The sequence below is a fragment of the Rattus norvegicus genome, chromosome 5, assembly GCF_036323735.1.
Source record: "Rattus norvegicus strain BN/NHsdMcwi chromosome 5, GRCr8, whole genome shotgun sequence".
Classification (NCBI taxonomy): Eukaryota; Metazoa; Chordata; class Mammalia; order Rodentia; family Muridae; genus Rattus; species Rattus norvegicus.
The window spans coordinates 30,492,129-30,508,360 of record NC_086023.1 but is presented as its reverse complement, the minus strand read 5'-3'; the positions used below and the strand labels follow the sequence as shown (position 1 = coordinate 30,508,360).

At 42.1% G+C, this 16,232-nt stretch overlaps 1 protein-coding gene across 6 annotated transcripts in view; it reads right to left on the bottom strand.

The window, feature by feature from the left end:
• Positions 1-932: 932 nt before the first annotated feature.
• The window catches only part of Rbm12b (RNA binding motif protein 12B), a 112,673-nt gene continuing 97,373 nt past the window's right edge, over positions 933-16,232 (bottom strand). For all 6 annotated transcript variants that reach the window (XM_039110939.2, XM_039110940.2, XM_063287576.1 and 3 more), the window contains 3 exons: positions 9,506-9,589; positions 4,656-4,804; positions 933-1,361 (listed from right to left, as the gene is read on the bottom strand). The gene's annotated coding sequence lies outside the window, so the exon portion shown is untranslated. The remainder of the gene's footprint in view (positions 1,362-4,655; positions 4,805-9,505; positions 9,590-16,232) is intronic.

The following is a 16,232-nucleotide window of genomic DNA, read 5'->3' as shown; positions in this document are numbered from 1 at the left end:
TATGAAGAGTTGGTAACAGGTTTATATTAAAGCTACCTAGAAGCATTTTGGCCCAGGGTCAACGCGGTTCACCTAAGAAGTACCACATGGTGGTACCTGATGGCTTAGGACTATAATTCCAGCACTTTGAGGGCTAAGGCATAAACACAGTGAAGTGAGTTCAAGGCCTGCCTAAGCTATATAGTGAGAGGATTTGAAGCAGGAAGGAAGAGAGTGGGAGGAAAGGGAAGAAAAAGAAGGAAATACCAAAGAGACTATTATCTCCTATTTGTGTTTGTGTGTGTGTGTGCATGAATTCACATGTGTGGGGGTACATGCATCCCTGCGTGTGTGGAAGCCAGAGGTAGACAGCAAGTATCTTCCTCTATCACTTTCCACCTTATTTTCTGAGACAGGGCCTCTCACTGTGTATAGAAATCAGCAATTGGCTGCCTATTGACCATCCTCTAGGACTGTCCTGCCTCCGTCTCTCTGCCAGAATTGCATGTGCCTGATACCACACTCAGCTCTCTGTGCAAGCTAGGAATCCAAGCTCAACTCTTCATGATTATGCTGCAAGTCTTTCCCCCTTGCCTATTTCTCTCCTGTCTTTCCACACATTAATCTAATCTGGACTACTGGTTCTTTATCTCAAAATCAGACCTGATTCACTTCCATAACATGTTGTGAACTTGTTCTTTATGTCCATAATATTCTAGCCCTCCTAGACCTGAGCCCTTGAGTACCCTGCCTGGCTTCCTGAGCAAAATTTTGAAAAGTGTTGATTCATTAGAAAATTATTCATACTATACACAACAGTGGTTAGATTTAGTTGAAACTTGGAGAGATTGAAGATAATAGTTCTACCTTACTTCTAATACCAATATTTAGTATTTGTCTGTTTTATCAATGTTTACATCCTGCTCATAAATCACATGCAAGAAGGTCAGGTCTCTCACTTGACCAGTAATCCAGATAGCTTAGTTTTATACACGAATATTCCATGTATATCTTAGCCCAGTAAAAGCTTTCATTTCATCAACAGAAGCATCCGTGATGTTCTTGGAATAAGAGTAGTTTGGCTTTTCTGCACACATTTGATGGGCATGTGAATTTGTCTTTTCTGTCAAATTCTGCCACAGGTTGTTTCTGATAAACAAGGAGAGAAAATCTACGGCTGGTGCTTTCTTCAGTGATATGTCCTGGAATGTTCGCTGGTCCTTTATCATCCCCACTGAAGCTTAGATCCACATTCAGTGCCACAAAGTCTCTAGTCCACTTGGTGGAGAGGCATGGACGTGCCCTCTTCTCCCAACACCGTCTTTGATTTTCAGAATCACCACTTTCACTTTCACTCAATGCTCCATCAATGTAAACGTCAACTAAATCAGGAAGAGAAAGGTAATCCTTGTTAAATTCCCCCTAATCAGACTCGGAATTCTATAAGATATCTACTACTTGTTGGACATAGTAGCAGGTTGACCTGTTGAAGTCCTCTATACATTATTTGCTCACTTCATGGACATTTTCCTCCCGAAAATCACTTCAAAATACAACCAAAATAGACATTTGGAATAGGCAGCCATTTGCAATCAGGTGACATCACATGCTAGTCCCCCTATATAAGGAACTCAGTGTTACAGACATTTACATCATTCCCGTTACAGTGGGAACTCAGTCTAGTAGGGCTAGAAAGGAATTGATTACCATTGAGAGTGATAAAATTGAGATAACTGAAAGTTTAGCAGAAATGTACACACACACACACACACACACACACACACACACACTAATACACAATCCAGTTATAATTCAGAAATCAAGGAATGACACTGATTAGGCCAAGTTCAGTTCAGGATATGAGAAACACCATACAAAATATTTGCTACAGGGGATGGAAAGATGACTCAGCAGTTAAGAGTTTGATTCCCAGCAATCACATGAGAGCTCACACCATCTGCAACTCTATTTTTAAATGATCTGATACCCTCCTCTGACCTCTGCAGGAATTATGCAGAGGTACTGGTACTAGGTGTGGTACTGGTACATACATGTAGATTAAATATGCATTATATAAAATAAATGTAAAAATGTATTCTATCTACAAGACACTGGGAATCCAAAGATGATATAGGCATTATCACTACTGTTAAAGCATTTACACCCAAGGAGAATGTTCACCCAAATTCATTAAGGAGACCGACATGATAGAACTAAACAAAGAGAGTGGGCCCCAGGATTGAATGCTGGTAACTTTGTAACAATAGTAATAGTAGTAAAGGGGTGTGTGTGTGTGTGTGTGTGTGTGTGTGTGTGTGTGTGTGTGTGTACTTGTACAGGAGCACAAAAGGGGAAGCACCCTTCAGCTAAGCAGTGCTCAAGAAAAAAGCTTTCTGGAAAAGATACCTGAGCCCTGCGAGGGAAAATAAATTGTCAAAACTATGCATGCAAAGAAAAATTATGCACTGAAAGAAAACCAAATGCTTGGGGAGAATAATCCAGCCAGGGAGTGTCATTAGAACATCAAATGTGTGGGAAGACTGATAAGAAGTGAGCGGGGTTGAGAAGAGAACAGGAGGCAACAGGCTTGTCTCATGTGCAGAGAAGCATGCCCCTTCATTCTGGCAGAGGTACACTGAAAAGGGCTGCAGAGAAGGATATGGTTACCAGAGATCAGTCTGGCTGATGGGAAGATAGATGTGGGCTGGAGTTTGTTGGAAAGAGGAGTACAGGAGAAACAGGGGTTGAGATTCTATTCCACAATCGAAGAGAGTTGCAACAAATATCTGAACTGGGCATAGAAACACAAGGACACATTTAAGAAATGTTTAGAAGGTAAAGGAACAGGCTACTGACATAAGCATGAACAAGTAATAAAGAAATAAGCAAGTATCAAGATTCTGTCTCTGACCAATGGCTTTCCAGTACTGAAAGTGGTTATCACTGCATCAGGTAGTTAGTTAACTGAAACTCCTGGGTTTCCAACCAAAAATCCTTGTCCTTCACTTGTCAAACCAGGGTCATCTGAGCACTAAAGTGTTTCAAATTATAAAGAAAGCTGCACCTTGGAGATAACCACATAGCCAGGCATGAAGGTGATGCTCACTTAAGCCTTTGTTACCTTCCTATCAATTCATAAATCAGTTGATAAAGTTATAAGAAAATATCCACACAAAATATTGGAGAATCTTGAAGAAAATGACAAATATCTGTAATCAAAGTATTGTTGTAGTAGAGTAATAACTGAATGGAGTTATCTGTTTAGTCAAGATGGCTGAGGTTCTTGTCCTACTGAGTTCCTTGTCAACAACAAAAAGGAGGTCTGCGATTACCTGAGAATCAAACATTCTTCTATATAGGAGTTTGACGATTAAACTTTTAAAGTGAAAATGTCAGGGAGCTTTAACTATTAATGGGTTCTGAGAAAATGTATAAGGGATTAAAATATACATCAAAAAATAGCTGACACAGCATTCTGTAATACCAGTATTCATGCCATTGCCTGGGTATGATGGTGTACCTCTATAATCCCACCAGAGGCAAGGGAATCAAAAATGTGAGGCCAGCTTTGGCTACATAACAAGACCACGTCTCAAAAAAAAAAAAAACTGTCCTACTATTGGGTGGAGATGTCCTAAAGCATTTGCTGCTTTAAAATGTTGATGTGTTAACTGACAGACAATAGGAAAGAAATTAAAATGGGTGAATGGATGCTTTGGGACGGGGTGGAAATATTCTTAACCTAGATTTTAGCGAACATTACACAGCTCACTAGATATACTGAATGGCATTAGTCTGTATACGTATACAAGTGAATCTCCTGGCACATAAATTACATCACCAGTAAAAAAAAAGTCAATAAGAAGAAGCAGTGCTGAAATCAAATACGGTCTTTCTCTGTACAGAAGGAAATAGCCAGACGAACATGGGCTGTAGTCTCATGGGTGTAGTAGCAATGATCTCAAACCTGGAGAGATTCTGTCACATCAACGGTGACAATACAAGCATGGGAGGTGATTGGCACAAGGTGACCAATGCTTTCCCCAGTCCAAAAGAGTTTGAAACACTCTTGGAGACACAGCATTTGGTCACGTGAGGTCAAGGCAAGAACGCAAGGGAAGCCACAGGGCGCGTATCTGAGGGGTCAGTCCTGGAAGCACTCAGAATGTAAGTAGCGTCTAAACCTGTTGCTCTGGACAAGACAGAGCTAGAATGACCTGTAGATAGACTGGAGTCTATCTGAGCACTTCCTTATGGAGACCTAAGGTATAAAACAGTTGAAGCATGGATCAGCGAGAGGCGCAATCGATGTCTTGGACACACAGGGCAGCAGCTGTGTGTGAAAGCTCCTTGGGACAATCTTCAAGGTACGCAGTACCGATTTCTACAGGAAGACTTGCTGCAAAGTCTTTCTCCTACAAAGTTAATAATTTGGCAATATGGTTGAGATGCTCTTTCTCACGTGCTGCGGGATACTGTAGCTGCCATCTTGGGTACTCTGGCTCACGAGCGTGATTTCTCACTACAGGGAGTTTGAAGTCTAAACCATGGGTTTAGCTATGGTTGTTGCCAGACAGCAAAGTACAGCGTTAGGATAAATGACATAAATTAGTGTTGTCATTTTGAAGTTTGAACCTTATTCAGAATAAAAAAGACTTGAACAACCTCATACTTACAGGTGTTTGAAGTGTGGGCCTGTATTTTGCCTCCAAGAAACAACCTCTGCTGGGCATGGAAGATACGTAACGGTCCAAACAAAGCAATAAATCTGGGATTGACAGCCCCGGAGATCCATCACCAGGTCAGAGGGATCCGTGGTCTGGCACTGTGACATTCAGGTAATTAGAGAATGAGATGGAGACAGGGACTGACCCCCTGTTGTGAAGGCCACCAGAGGTTACAACTTCTGCAAGACCACCAGGTCAGAGAATGTATCAGCAATCATTAAGTGTTTTCAATTCTAATTACTCACTACAAGTTAACTTATCTCATAAAATACATATATGTTATCCTCTTTCAAAACAGCACCAAGAATTAGCTAATTGGTTTTTTTTAATAGAAGACTTTTCTTGGAAAAGCTTATATGATTCATGATTTCGAGGTGAATTATAATAGATTTAGAAACCTTTTTAATGAAGCCCTCTTTGTGCCAACTTATACCTTTAGGGGTTTGGCTTTAAATAACATTTGGCCAAATACCATCCTTCCTCCATTCCACAAAAAAAAAAGAACTTGTATTTTAAAATCTACATTTAGTGAAATAAATGCAATTGTATTTTGGGGGACATTTATGGGCGATAATTTTCCTTCAAATTCTCCATAATTTGTTTTCGTGAAAATTCTTAAAAACACTTCCCAAGAAGGGCATCATTGAAATTTTTTGTGTATGTGTAATAGTGTATGTGTGCATTGTGTGCTTGTGTCTATAAGTGTGTATGCGTGTGTGTGTGTGTGTGTGTGTGTGTGTGTGTGTGTGTGTGAATGAACGACGAAAGTTAGTGTCCCGTGTTTTCTTCAGCCACTCCTGGGGGAATGAGGGCATGTGCAGTGGCACAGGTGTGAGGTCAAAAAAGAATGCAGTTCTCTCTTTCCACCTTTACATGGGTACCTGGGAAATGAACTTAGATGGTCAGGCTGTGTGGCAGGTGCTTCACCCACTGAACCATCTTTCTGCCTCTTCAGCTTAATTTTTAGAAACAAGGTCTCTCACTGGACTCAAGGCTCATCAATTTGGCTAGACTGGCAGGCCAGAGAGCCCGAGAGACCCTCGAGTGTCTGCCTCCCTAGTGGAGATTACAGATGCACACCTCTGAACTTTCCACCTCTTCATGGGTTCTGGGAATCAAACCTACTCTCCTGCTGGTACAGCAAGCACTTTTCTAACTGAGCCATCTCCATTTCCCCTGCCTTTGACATTTTTACACAAGGCAGGCAAACATTTCTGGTGTCGGTACGTTTTGTTATGGAAATGTGTATATCTACTGTATAATGTTCCATTTGGGTTATTGGGACGGCATTAGAGAGTATAGCAAACTGTTTTCAGAAAACCAATTCTTTGCTCACATTTTTAAGATTAAAGGATATTTTCTGGCTTAAAGAGAAATTGAGATATTCAAAGGCATAAAAATCAAGTGGGTTATACAATTGTAAAAGTTTCTTTGACAAAAACTACCAAAGTTTAGCTACAAGATATTTGTTATTTATACAGTTTCTTTGAAATCCCTTTCCAGAAGGCAGCTTCTTTCTCGATGCCTTTCAGAGGACGGCATGATTTAAGGAAAAGCTTTAAGATAGGGAGATGGCTTTCTCCACCAATGGCATCAAAAATCAGAAAGAGAAAAAGGAAAAAAAAGAAATCTCTTCAACAGAAATACCCAAACTGGGGAAGCTCTGTTTGGGTACTTTACATAAATCTGTGGAATTGCTGCCTATATTCTGTGATTACAAACAAGTAAAAATCAAACCTACCTAAGTCGGAGGTGGCTCAGCACAGAATTTGATACAGGAGATGCTGAGGAAGACTCTTTGGACAGAAAGCTAGCGCCATCTACTGACTGGAAATTAAATAGCAATGAAAACCATTCTTTGCCCTGTGCCCTGGGAAGACCTGAGGCTGGGAACCTCAGTACTGACCTCAGTACTCTGCAGAAAGGGAGGAGGGGGAGGAAGAAGACAGCAAGCCTGAAAATCACCAGAGAAAAAGAAAGGCAGGATGCTCGGCAGTCTTGTGTCACCAACACAGCCATTGTTTCCCTGAGCATAGAGGTCTTCCCTAAGGAAAAGTCTCCCGTGTAAGCTACTTCATATTTTCCTCAGGTTTTCTAGCTGACCTGCTTCAGATGTAGAAGCATCCCATTCACCCTGCCCCTAACTTTTTCACCAACATTGGAGACTTTGTATTTATTCCTTCATAAGTCAAGAACTTTCTGGTGTTGAGAAGTTAAAGTGAATGCTGCTACACTGACTCTTAAGCTTCACCTGCTTGTCTTCAAGAAGCTGAAGTTAGGAGAACTGGGGGTGCCTTGAGGTCACTCAACCGTTAAGTGGCAAATTGTTCCTAGTTTTTCAGGGACTTTTCTCACTCAGTAGGAATGAGTTTGCCAACACTCCTCCAAAGGTCCCCTCTCCCAAGTCCACTTTTATTTGGTTCTGATGTATTTAAAAGTGTCAGAAATTGGGGTTGGGGATTTAGCTCAGTGGTAGAGCGCTTGCCTAGCAAGCGCAAGGCCCTGGGTTCAGTCCCCAGCTCCGAAAATAAAAAGTGTCAGAAATTTTAATAGAATTTTATGTTTTCATTTGAGGAGATGTTTTAGGGGAAATCAGACATAAATACAATATAAATACATAGCTAAAAGAGGAAATCAAATCAACAATTCTCTCTATGCCACTCTGTTCAATGTAACTTGTTTCCAAAACAAAACAAACAAAAAGCCTGATTCATCATGAACATGCTTTCTGGTCCTTTTAGTATAATATAAAAATGAAACACCTGAGGCTTTCTCTTAATTCTTCCTGTATCTTTCCACTTCCTTGTCTTATCTTTGTCCTTCATTTAGAACACATTTCTCAGAAGTTCAGTAAGTAGTCTCTCATTTTTCTGTAAAGCAAATAGCTTAAGGGGAACTGGGTGCTTGCCTTCAGGAAAGACCTTCTGAAGAGTATTTGTTTGCTGACCAATAGCTCAAATATTTCTTTCCTCCTGCCCTTCTTAAGTTGGTAGTGCTCCCGCATGTCAGCTACAAACCAGCAGCAAATGGTGATGTTTACATAAAGATAAAAGAGACTGGCGATGTGTTCTATGGAGGTGCGGGGGAAGAGGATGCTTCTGTGTGCCCGTGCAGCAGCATCCCTTCCTCCTGAGGGACCAGCCACATAGTATAGAATGGGATAGAATAGTATAGAATGGAGTAAAAGGGTAGTCAGGGCAGAGAAAGGCAGAGGGGGGAGGGGGAGAGGGGAGTGGGGAGGGGAGAGGAGGGAGAGGAGAGGGGAGGAGAGGAGAGAGAAGAAGAGAAGAGAAGAGAAGAGAAGAAGAGAAGAGAAGAAGTTGAGAAATAGAGGCTGGCCATGAGCATGTTGGGGGGAGGGGTATGGAAAAAGAAGAGACTGGGGGAAGAGGGGAAGAGAGCAAGAGAGTGAGGAGGGGGCAAGCATACCTTATAGTGAGTCAAGCACACCTGGCTGTTGCCAGGTAACTGTGGGGGCAGAGCTTAGACAGAATGCTAACAATTGGCATCTCTGACTGTGCTATCTCCAAAAACTCCCCTTTACGTTCGTGTTAGATTTTTTTAATAATTTACATTATCGCGCGCGCGCGCGCACACACACACACACACACACACACACACACACACACCGTGAAGAGCAAATTTCAAACGTCAAGACACCATCAAATTGTTATTTTAATCCCTTTGTAAAAGAAAAGGCCAGGGTGTGTTTCCAAATCCATCCTAGGTTTCCAAGTGAACAAATTTTACACGAGCTCTGCGTTGGAAGACACAAAGGATTAAAGTAGTCTCCCTGCTATTTTCTGTGGTCTGTTCCTCTGCTTGAAGTAAGGAACCACTTTCTGTACAGTCCTTGACTCCTTGTTTACTTCTGCTCTGGCGAGGCCACACATGGACCCTCTGTGTTGCCAGTCTTTCCTTGATAAGTGATTAACTCAATCTCTCTCTCCTGTTGATCAAACAAAATGACTGTCAAGCACACTCGGGCTCAGCTGTCTACTGCGGCCACTGCCCTGAGCACCTCTCTTTCATCCCACATCCCTAAGTCAGTGCTTCCGTACCTGGTTCACTTCTCTTAGAAAGGAAATCCCTTCCCTCCAATTCTTGAGAACCCTCCAGCCCTGTGATCACAGCATCTTCTCTATTGCAATATTCCCTTCTCCTCTAACATAACCCTTTCAAATAAAGACTTGCCTTACGAAGAAGTCCAGGTTCCTATTTTATTTAACAAAATCAATAACTCTGATTAAAACTGGGCAAGTTTGACTGAATAAAATAATCAGGATTATTAAATAGTCTTCTTGTTCTAGAAGCAAAGTCGTGCACTTTTTATAAGAGTATTGGTATTGCTCCTGGGTACTTTTCTTACTTGAAAACAAAATAAAAAACTTTGCAAAGGTGAGACTTCCCAGAAAATATTTATACTCAAACATATTGAAACTGATTATTTTGTACTTTCATAAATTATACCACAAGGCCCCACATTTTCCCCATTTTGTCCCAAGCATCAAATTCCCCCAAATCTATCCAAATCTGAGCTTGCTTTTCTTGAGAGACAGTACTTTAGGACTTAGCTCACTAAGTCTCCTTGGAACTCAAAATTTTGTAGCAGGATGGGAATCTGTACATCTTTGTTCAAAACTCCTCCTGTCAAAATGTTCAGCACTCAATTCTTAGAAATCTAATTCTGAATGGCAAACACCACATAGTAAGGCCTAGTGCTACTGAAAATCTTCAGAACACGTCTATGGCCAGAACTGACCAATACCATATGCCACACCGTGTAAACAAATACGTACCAATGGATGCAACTGTACACACGGCAGGAGGAAACAGCAATGAGGAGCTCAGCAGATGTCTTCGAAGCACAATCACTGTTCTGGCTGGTAAGGAATCAAAGGCCCTCTGATGAGCAGACGCGATTGGAAATGTTCGCGGAGGACTTTTACATGTAAGCTTGCTAATGCCGGGGAACAATCGGTTGGCTTTTTATAAACTTAATAGATCTAGGTAAATGCGAGCTAATGCTGCTAGTGCCGTTTCAAAAACGTATGTTGGGGGAAACCCATTCATCTCCCTTGACATTAGTTCTAGGCTCAGATCCAATGCCTATACAGCATGGCTCATTTCTGCTGCATTTACCGACGGCTGCTATCTATTTATTTATTCCTAAAACATGGATTGGTCTCCTACTCCGTGCTAAGCGCTATGGACAGGGCTGCAAACAGAACTGACAAAAACCTCTGTCCTATAGTAATGCTGATGAGTAAAAATGCACAATGCTACATGTATTTTGTGCTAAGAAAAAAGAAAGAAAGAAAATCCCGGGAAAGAAAATTCAAAATGATATAAACCAGGAGGATTTCTAACACAGAGAATGTGGTTTTTTGAGTGACGAATCCGTAGAAGTGAGAGAATTCGTCATTGAGATATGAGAGCAAATCACTCCTGGCAAAGAAAAAAGTACATGCCAAAGTCCAGAGACAGGAACCAACCCTGACGTGACGAGTATGCAGAGGCTCCCAAGCTGAGTAAGTTCACAGCCTGTAATCTAGTAAAGTGGAGTATGATACGGTTTACCTGACTGTGTGTGTATGCTGTGTGTGTGTGTGTGTGGTGTGTGTGTATGTGGGGGGGCATGTGTGTGGTGTGTGTGTGCATGTGAGTGTGTGTGTGGTGTGTGTGGTGTGTGTGTGCATGTGAGTGTGTGTGGTGTGTGTATGTGCATGTGAGTGTGTATGGTGTGTGTGTGGTGTGTGCATGTGAGTGTGTATGGTGTGTGTGTGGTGTGTGTGGTGTGTGTGCATGTGAGTGTGTGGTGTGTGTGTGGTGTGTGTGCATGTGAGTGTGTATGCTGTGTGTGTGTGTGTGGTGTGTGTATGTGGGGGGCATGTGTGTGGTGTGTGTGTGTGCATGTGAGTGTGTGTGGTGTGTGTATGTGCATGTGAGTGTGTGTGGTGTGTGTGTGGTGTGTGTGTGCATGTGAGTGTGTGTGGTGTGTGTATGTGCATGTGAGTGTGTATGGTGTGTGTGTGTGGTGTGTGCATGTGAGTGTGTATGGTGTGTGTGTGGTGTGTGTGGTGTGTGTGCATGTGAGTGTGTGGTGTGTGTGTGTGGTGTGTGCATGTGAGTGTGTATGGTGTGTGTGTGGTATGTGTGGTGTGTGTGCATGTGAGTGTGTGGTATGTGTGTGGTGTGTGTGCATGTGAGTGTGTGTGGTGTGTGTGGTGTGTGTGTGTGGTGTGTGTGCATGTGAGTGTGTGTGGTGTGTGTGGTGTGTGTGCATGTGAGTGTGTGTGGTGTGTGTGTGCATGTGAGTGTGTGTGGTGTGTGTGCATGTGAGTGTGTGTGGTGTGTGTGTGCATGTGAGTGTGTGTGGTATGTGTGTGGTGTGTGTGGTATGTGTGTGTGCATGTGAATGTGTATGGTATGTGTGGTGTGTGTGTGCATGTGAGTATGTGTGGTGTGTGTGTGGTGTGTGTGTGCATGTGAGTGTGTGTGGTATGTGTGTGGTGTGTGTGGTATGTGTGTGTGTATGTGTGTATGTCTGTGTGTGTATACATGTGTGTGAACGTGTGTGTGTTTGTCCATGTATGCTCATGTTCACCTGCATGTGTGAATGTGCATGTGTCTTTGTGTGCGTGTGCGAGCATGTGTGTGTGTGTGTGTGTGTGTGTGTGTGAGCATGTCCATGTGGTTTGTTTCAATGAGAAGAAAGATAGAAGGATGGTTACACACTGCTCCAGAAGAAAAAGCAATATAGTGTGGTACCATGGCAGGTGCAGCAGGCTGGGTAAAACATTAGCAGAGATGGAGGAGATGAGCAGAGAGCCCAGCCCTTACTGAGGAGCTCTGTGCAGTCGGTACTGCCGAGAAGGTAGAACTGTTCTTTGAGGATGTGCCTCCTGGTAGATCTCCTATGCTCCAGGGGATGGGCCCACATCCACACACATATTGGCAGCACTAACTGGACTTATTTGGGTTAACAATAAAAGAAAAGAAGATACAAAGTTATGGGAGAAAGGGGGAGGCCATGGGAGGAGCTGATGGGAGGAATGGGGAGGAGTATGTAGAGCCATATTTTATTATATACATGTATAAAGGTTCTGTAGAATAAAACGGAATATATAAAAACAAAATATACAACTTTATTCATTTTTTATCTCTGATCATTTAAAACATATTTAAAGAATATATATGTATATATATAGTGATAGATTTCTAAAAGAATATGAGATGGAAAAGTTTAGGGAGACTGTAGAAGAAGAGATTTAGAGAGGAAGTAAGAAGAAAGTAGAGAAGGAAAGTAGAGAAGGGAAGCTACTTGGGGAAGATAAATAAAGGTACACATGGGCATATGTACATCTCTACCACATGAAAGCGGAGGGAGCTTATTTAGAGGGAGGACAGGGTTTAGTGGGAGGAGGAACAGGACAGTAAGGGGGCATGGTTACAAGGACATGAGCTAATGAAACCATTATCTTTCATGCTAACCAAAAGCTACTGAAATTGAAAATGACTCTTGTGACTTCTCTTGGGCTCATTTCCTTCTGTTGGTTTGCTTGTCCAACTCGATTGTGAGGGGCTTATTTTATTGTTTTTGTATCTTATTTTGTTATGTTCAGTTGTTATATCCTAGAAACCCGTTCTTTTCCAATGAAAGGCAGAAAAGGAGTGGATTCAGAGGAAAGGAGAGGGAGCGAGGGACAGGAAGGGGAAACTGTAATCGAGACATATTTAAAAAGAGAAAAAACGAGAATGTAATTTGAAAAGGTAGAGGAGAAATAAAAGAATGTACACATTCTGACATCTTTTTTTTTAATCAAAGTAATGCTTAAATTGTGAGTTCAAGCCGTACTTGTTTCCTTTAGCTCCCGGATGTCCGAGTCTAGAGGGTCTTTTTGATATTCTGAAAGTAGCTGTAGGCAGAAATTACCATCAGGATGGAGTTCATATATCTGCCCTCTGGGGCTCACGGTTAGCTAAGTTTTCTGAGCACCAATAAATTCCTATGACAAAACACTGTCAAGGATCATTCAACGTCATCCGAAAGATATTTGTGTTTTTAGAAACTTACCTACATATGCCAGACACCTCTTTCTTACTCTGTCAGGTAGACTGGCTACTGGTCCTAATGAACTAGTTTATTCTTAGTCTACCAGTCTTGATTCTACCCTACAACACCCCCAGCACCGCCTAAATTCTCTGCTGCCTTCGCCTAAGTTAAACAGGCTTTTCTCCGCAACACAGAGTATAATAAATCAGGTTTTCCAAAACCATGGGTTTTTTTCCTTTTTAAAGACTCAGTCATAGTATGTAGCCCTACACTGGATTTGAACTCTCCATGTAGTCCAGACAGATCTTAAATTCCAGATCCTCCAGTATCCCCCATCCCCAATCCATGTGTTCCCGTGACACACATCACAGGCATGTACCATTGCCCTCCATTTCAAAAGTTTTAAAAACTTCAGTCTCTAGCTTCCTGGTCTGGAACTTGATGAACTCGATGAAGCAGACAGCAGAAACAAACCTCACAATTTCAGGGCTTGCCTTTAAGTCCTTCTTCAGAATATAACGAATATCTCGTAGGTACATTGTTCGGTTCTTTGTTTGGTTATCTGACTTAACAATATCATAGTAAACTATGACATCCGCTTCTAAATAATTCCCCAAGGCCTGGTTTCTTCAACAAGTGAGCCATCCAAGCCATTACAGGGTATGCTGTCTTCCCATCACGTATCCCAGGTTAATCAGCCCTGCTTCTCCCACAGAAATAATGTGGACAATGTAAGAGCTAAGGGAGCGATGGATAAACCTTCGTGGATGCAGGTATATCAGGGCATCAGCAATCTGGAGGAGCAGGTGCACAATCACTTCCATGGGCTACACCGGAAACTGGGACCTCTGCTGTGTAATCCGCAAGCCGGCCAACCTCAGCCTGCTACAGTGGGGATGGATGAGAAGGTTCAGCTCCTTCACTGTGACTCGGCTCCCGTTCCACACGGGGTTGGTCATAACCACGTAGGAGGCCACTGAAGAAAGAGAAGTGGGCTCGTCATCAGCTTGGACCACTTCCTTGTCTCCAATTACTGGAAGAGATCCTGGGTAAGCGAGCTGAATCCCTGAAGTGAGATAAAACTTTATAAAGTCAAAGCTGTAGATATTTGGGGCAGAAACGATTCCAGGTCTAAATTATCAGTTAGGAGAATTATTTGGGCTTCCCTGAATGAGGCTACCAAACCAGGGTGGGTTGCTGGTAAATCACTGAAGAGTCTATCTTCTTTAGGAGCTTATAGGAGGACCCCAGATGATAGCCTTCATATGTGAAGTACGAGGCTGCATGAACACCTGCATGCTATGATCCTTCCCTGAAGCAAAGCCCCGTGGGTTTCAACCCCTCTGATCGTGGAGTCAGCAGTTTACTGAGGATCCATTGGTTGCCCAAAAAGGCTGCTGCATGAACAGGAATGCTCCCATCAAAGCAGCGGAAGTTCACAGGTTCAGTCCAGTAGCATCCAGGGTGAAGCATGGCAGCGTCCAGGCCAGCATGGTACAGGAGAAGCTGAGAGCTCTACATCTTCATCTGAAGGCTGCTAGTGGAAGACTACATTCTGACATCTTAAGATATCATTAAGTCGGGGCTGGGGATTTAGCTCAGTGGTAGAGCGCTTACCTAGGAAGCACAAGGCCCTGGGTTCGGTCCCCAGCTCCGAAAAAAAAGAACCAAAAAAAAAAAAAAAGATATCATTAAGTCAAAGTGGAAAGATATCAATAATGTTGATACTTAGATCAAGATACTTAGATTCATATTGAAAAGATGTAAATAATTACTCTAAAGCAATAGAATTAAATGTCTCTATTAGCATGAAAGAAATGAATGTAATTCGTTCTTTTAAAGTAATTTAAAAGAATGAGGAATGTGGAAGTTGAATCTTATTTGGGAACATTATTTACTACAATCAAACAGGTTTGCAGGTTTTTTGTTTATTATAAGTCATCCTATAAAACTGTAACTGTTCAAAACCAATCATTTGCTGCCCCCTGGCTGTGAAAAGAGTATTTTTCAATGAATTTGTCTTTAAAAGCAAAGATTTCCACACGAGATATTTAAAAACTGAGGGGAAATTCAGGGGACTTATCTACATGCGCTAGAGAACAAAGTACTATTTAAGGACCTGTACTTTTAGCTTAGATCGCCTGGGTTCAAATCCAAGGCCAAGAACCAGGTATGGACCTGTCTGTTTTATCAGCTTAGATAACACATTTATTTTTACTTTCTAATCTATTCAGTAAGGAATAATCCTCATCTTAGGTAACTGATCTCACACTTACATGAATCCATTCTTAGACCAAGTGGCTCAAACTTGGATATCTCTGGATCCCAGGCAAACGCATTGGAGAGCGGACAGGAAGTTGTCCACCCTGACACCAGCTCTCTTGGCTTCTCTCATCCTGCTCTATTTTTTTGGTTTGGTAACTTTCTAGAACACTGGCATGATAAGAGCCGCCTATAATCACCTAGCATTCCCTGACTGTGTCTCATCACTAAAAAGAGTACAGACATTTTGGGGTTTGTTCCTTAATGCATGGCAGGCATCACATCAAATCTGGCACGTAGGAGATACTTAGAAACTATTCGCTACGGAATGAATTTATTGCCATAATCTCCCCAACACTTACAAAACCCAACTTTAAACTCTTAAGGACCAGAACCTTCATTCAACCTCCTCCTGTGTAGAATCATCCTGTGCCTCCTGCTGTTCAAAGCATATGGTGCTAGAAATAACTGAGGTGCAATTTGTGATCAAGGAGTAAGTCGAACACAAAAATGAATCACTTAACTACCATAAACACTGATTCAAGAATAAAATGTCGAGCATTGAAGACGAGAGAGTACTGATCCCACCAGGAAGCCAGAGACAAATGTGGTAGAATACGAGGTGTTTTCTGAGTAGCAAGTGCTGGGTGCGTTCAAGTCAGGAACAGCTTGAAGCAGAACCATGCATGAAAGATCAGCATGTCTAGCTTCACAGGGGTCGCGGGAGCTTATGCTGGGGAAGATTTACTACTGTCATTACTGAAGGAGACACCCTCAGATACACAAGGACTGTGTCTGTGAGTATGAATGTTTATGTGTGTTCTTTGATGTTGTGTGGTTTTAAACAGACATAGCTAAGCACTTAAAAGGAGGATATTAAGAGGTTCTGGAATGAGACACATGGAGACCAGATTATCAGATCATCCAGGATCCCAGTGAGCAAGGAATTAGTCAATACAAAAACAAAAATATGAGGAAAGATGTCAATATGACTATTTTTTTAGTAAAGATCCAAGTTTTGTAAAAGGGGACTTTTACTGTTGTCATCATTTATTCTTTTTTCCCTTTTATTGGATATTTTATTTATTTATTTCAAATATTATCCCCTCTGAAACTCTCCCATCCCATCCCCCAACCCCTTGCCTCCATGAGGGTGCTCCCCTACCCTCCCACCTAGTCCCTCCCACCTAGTCCCTCCCACCTCCCTG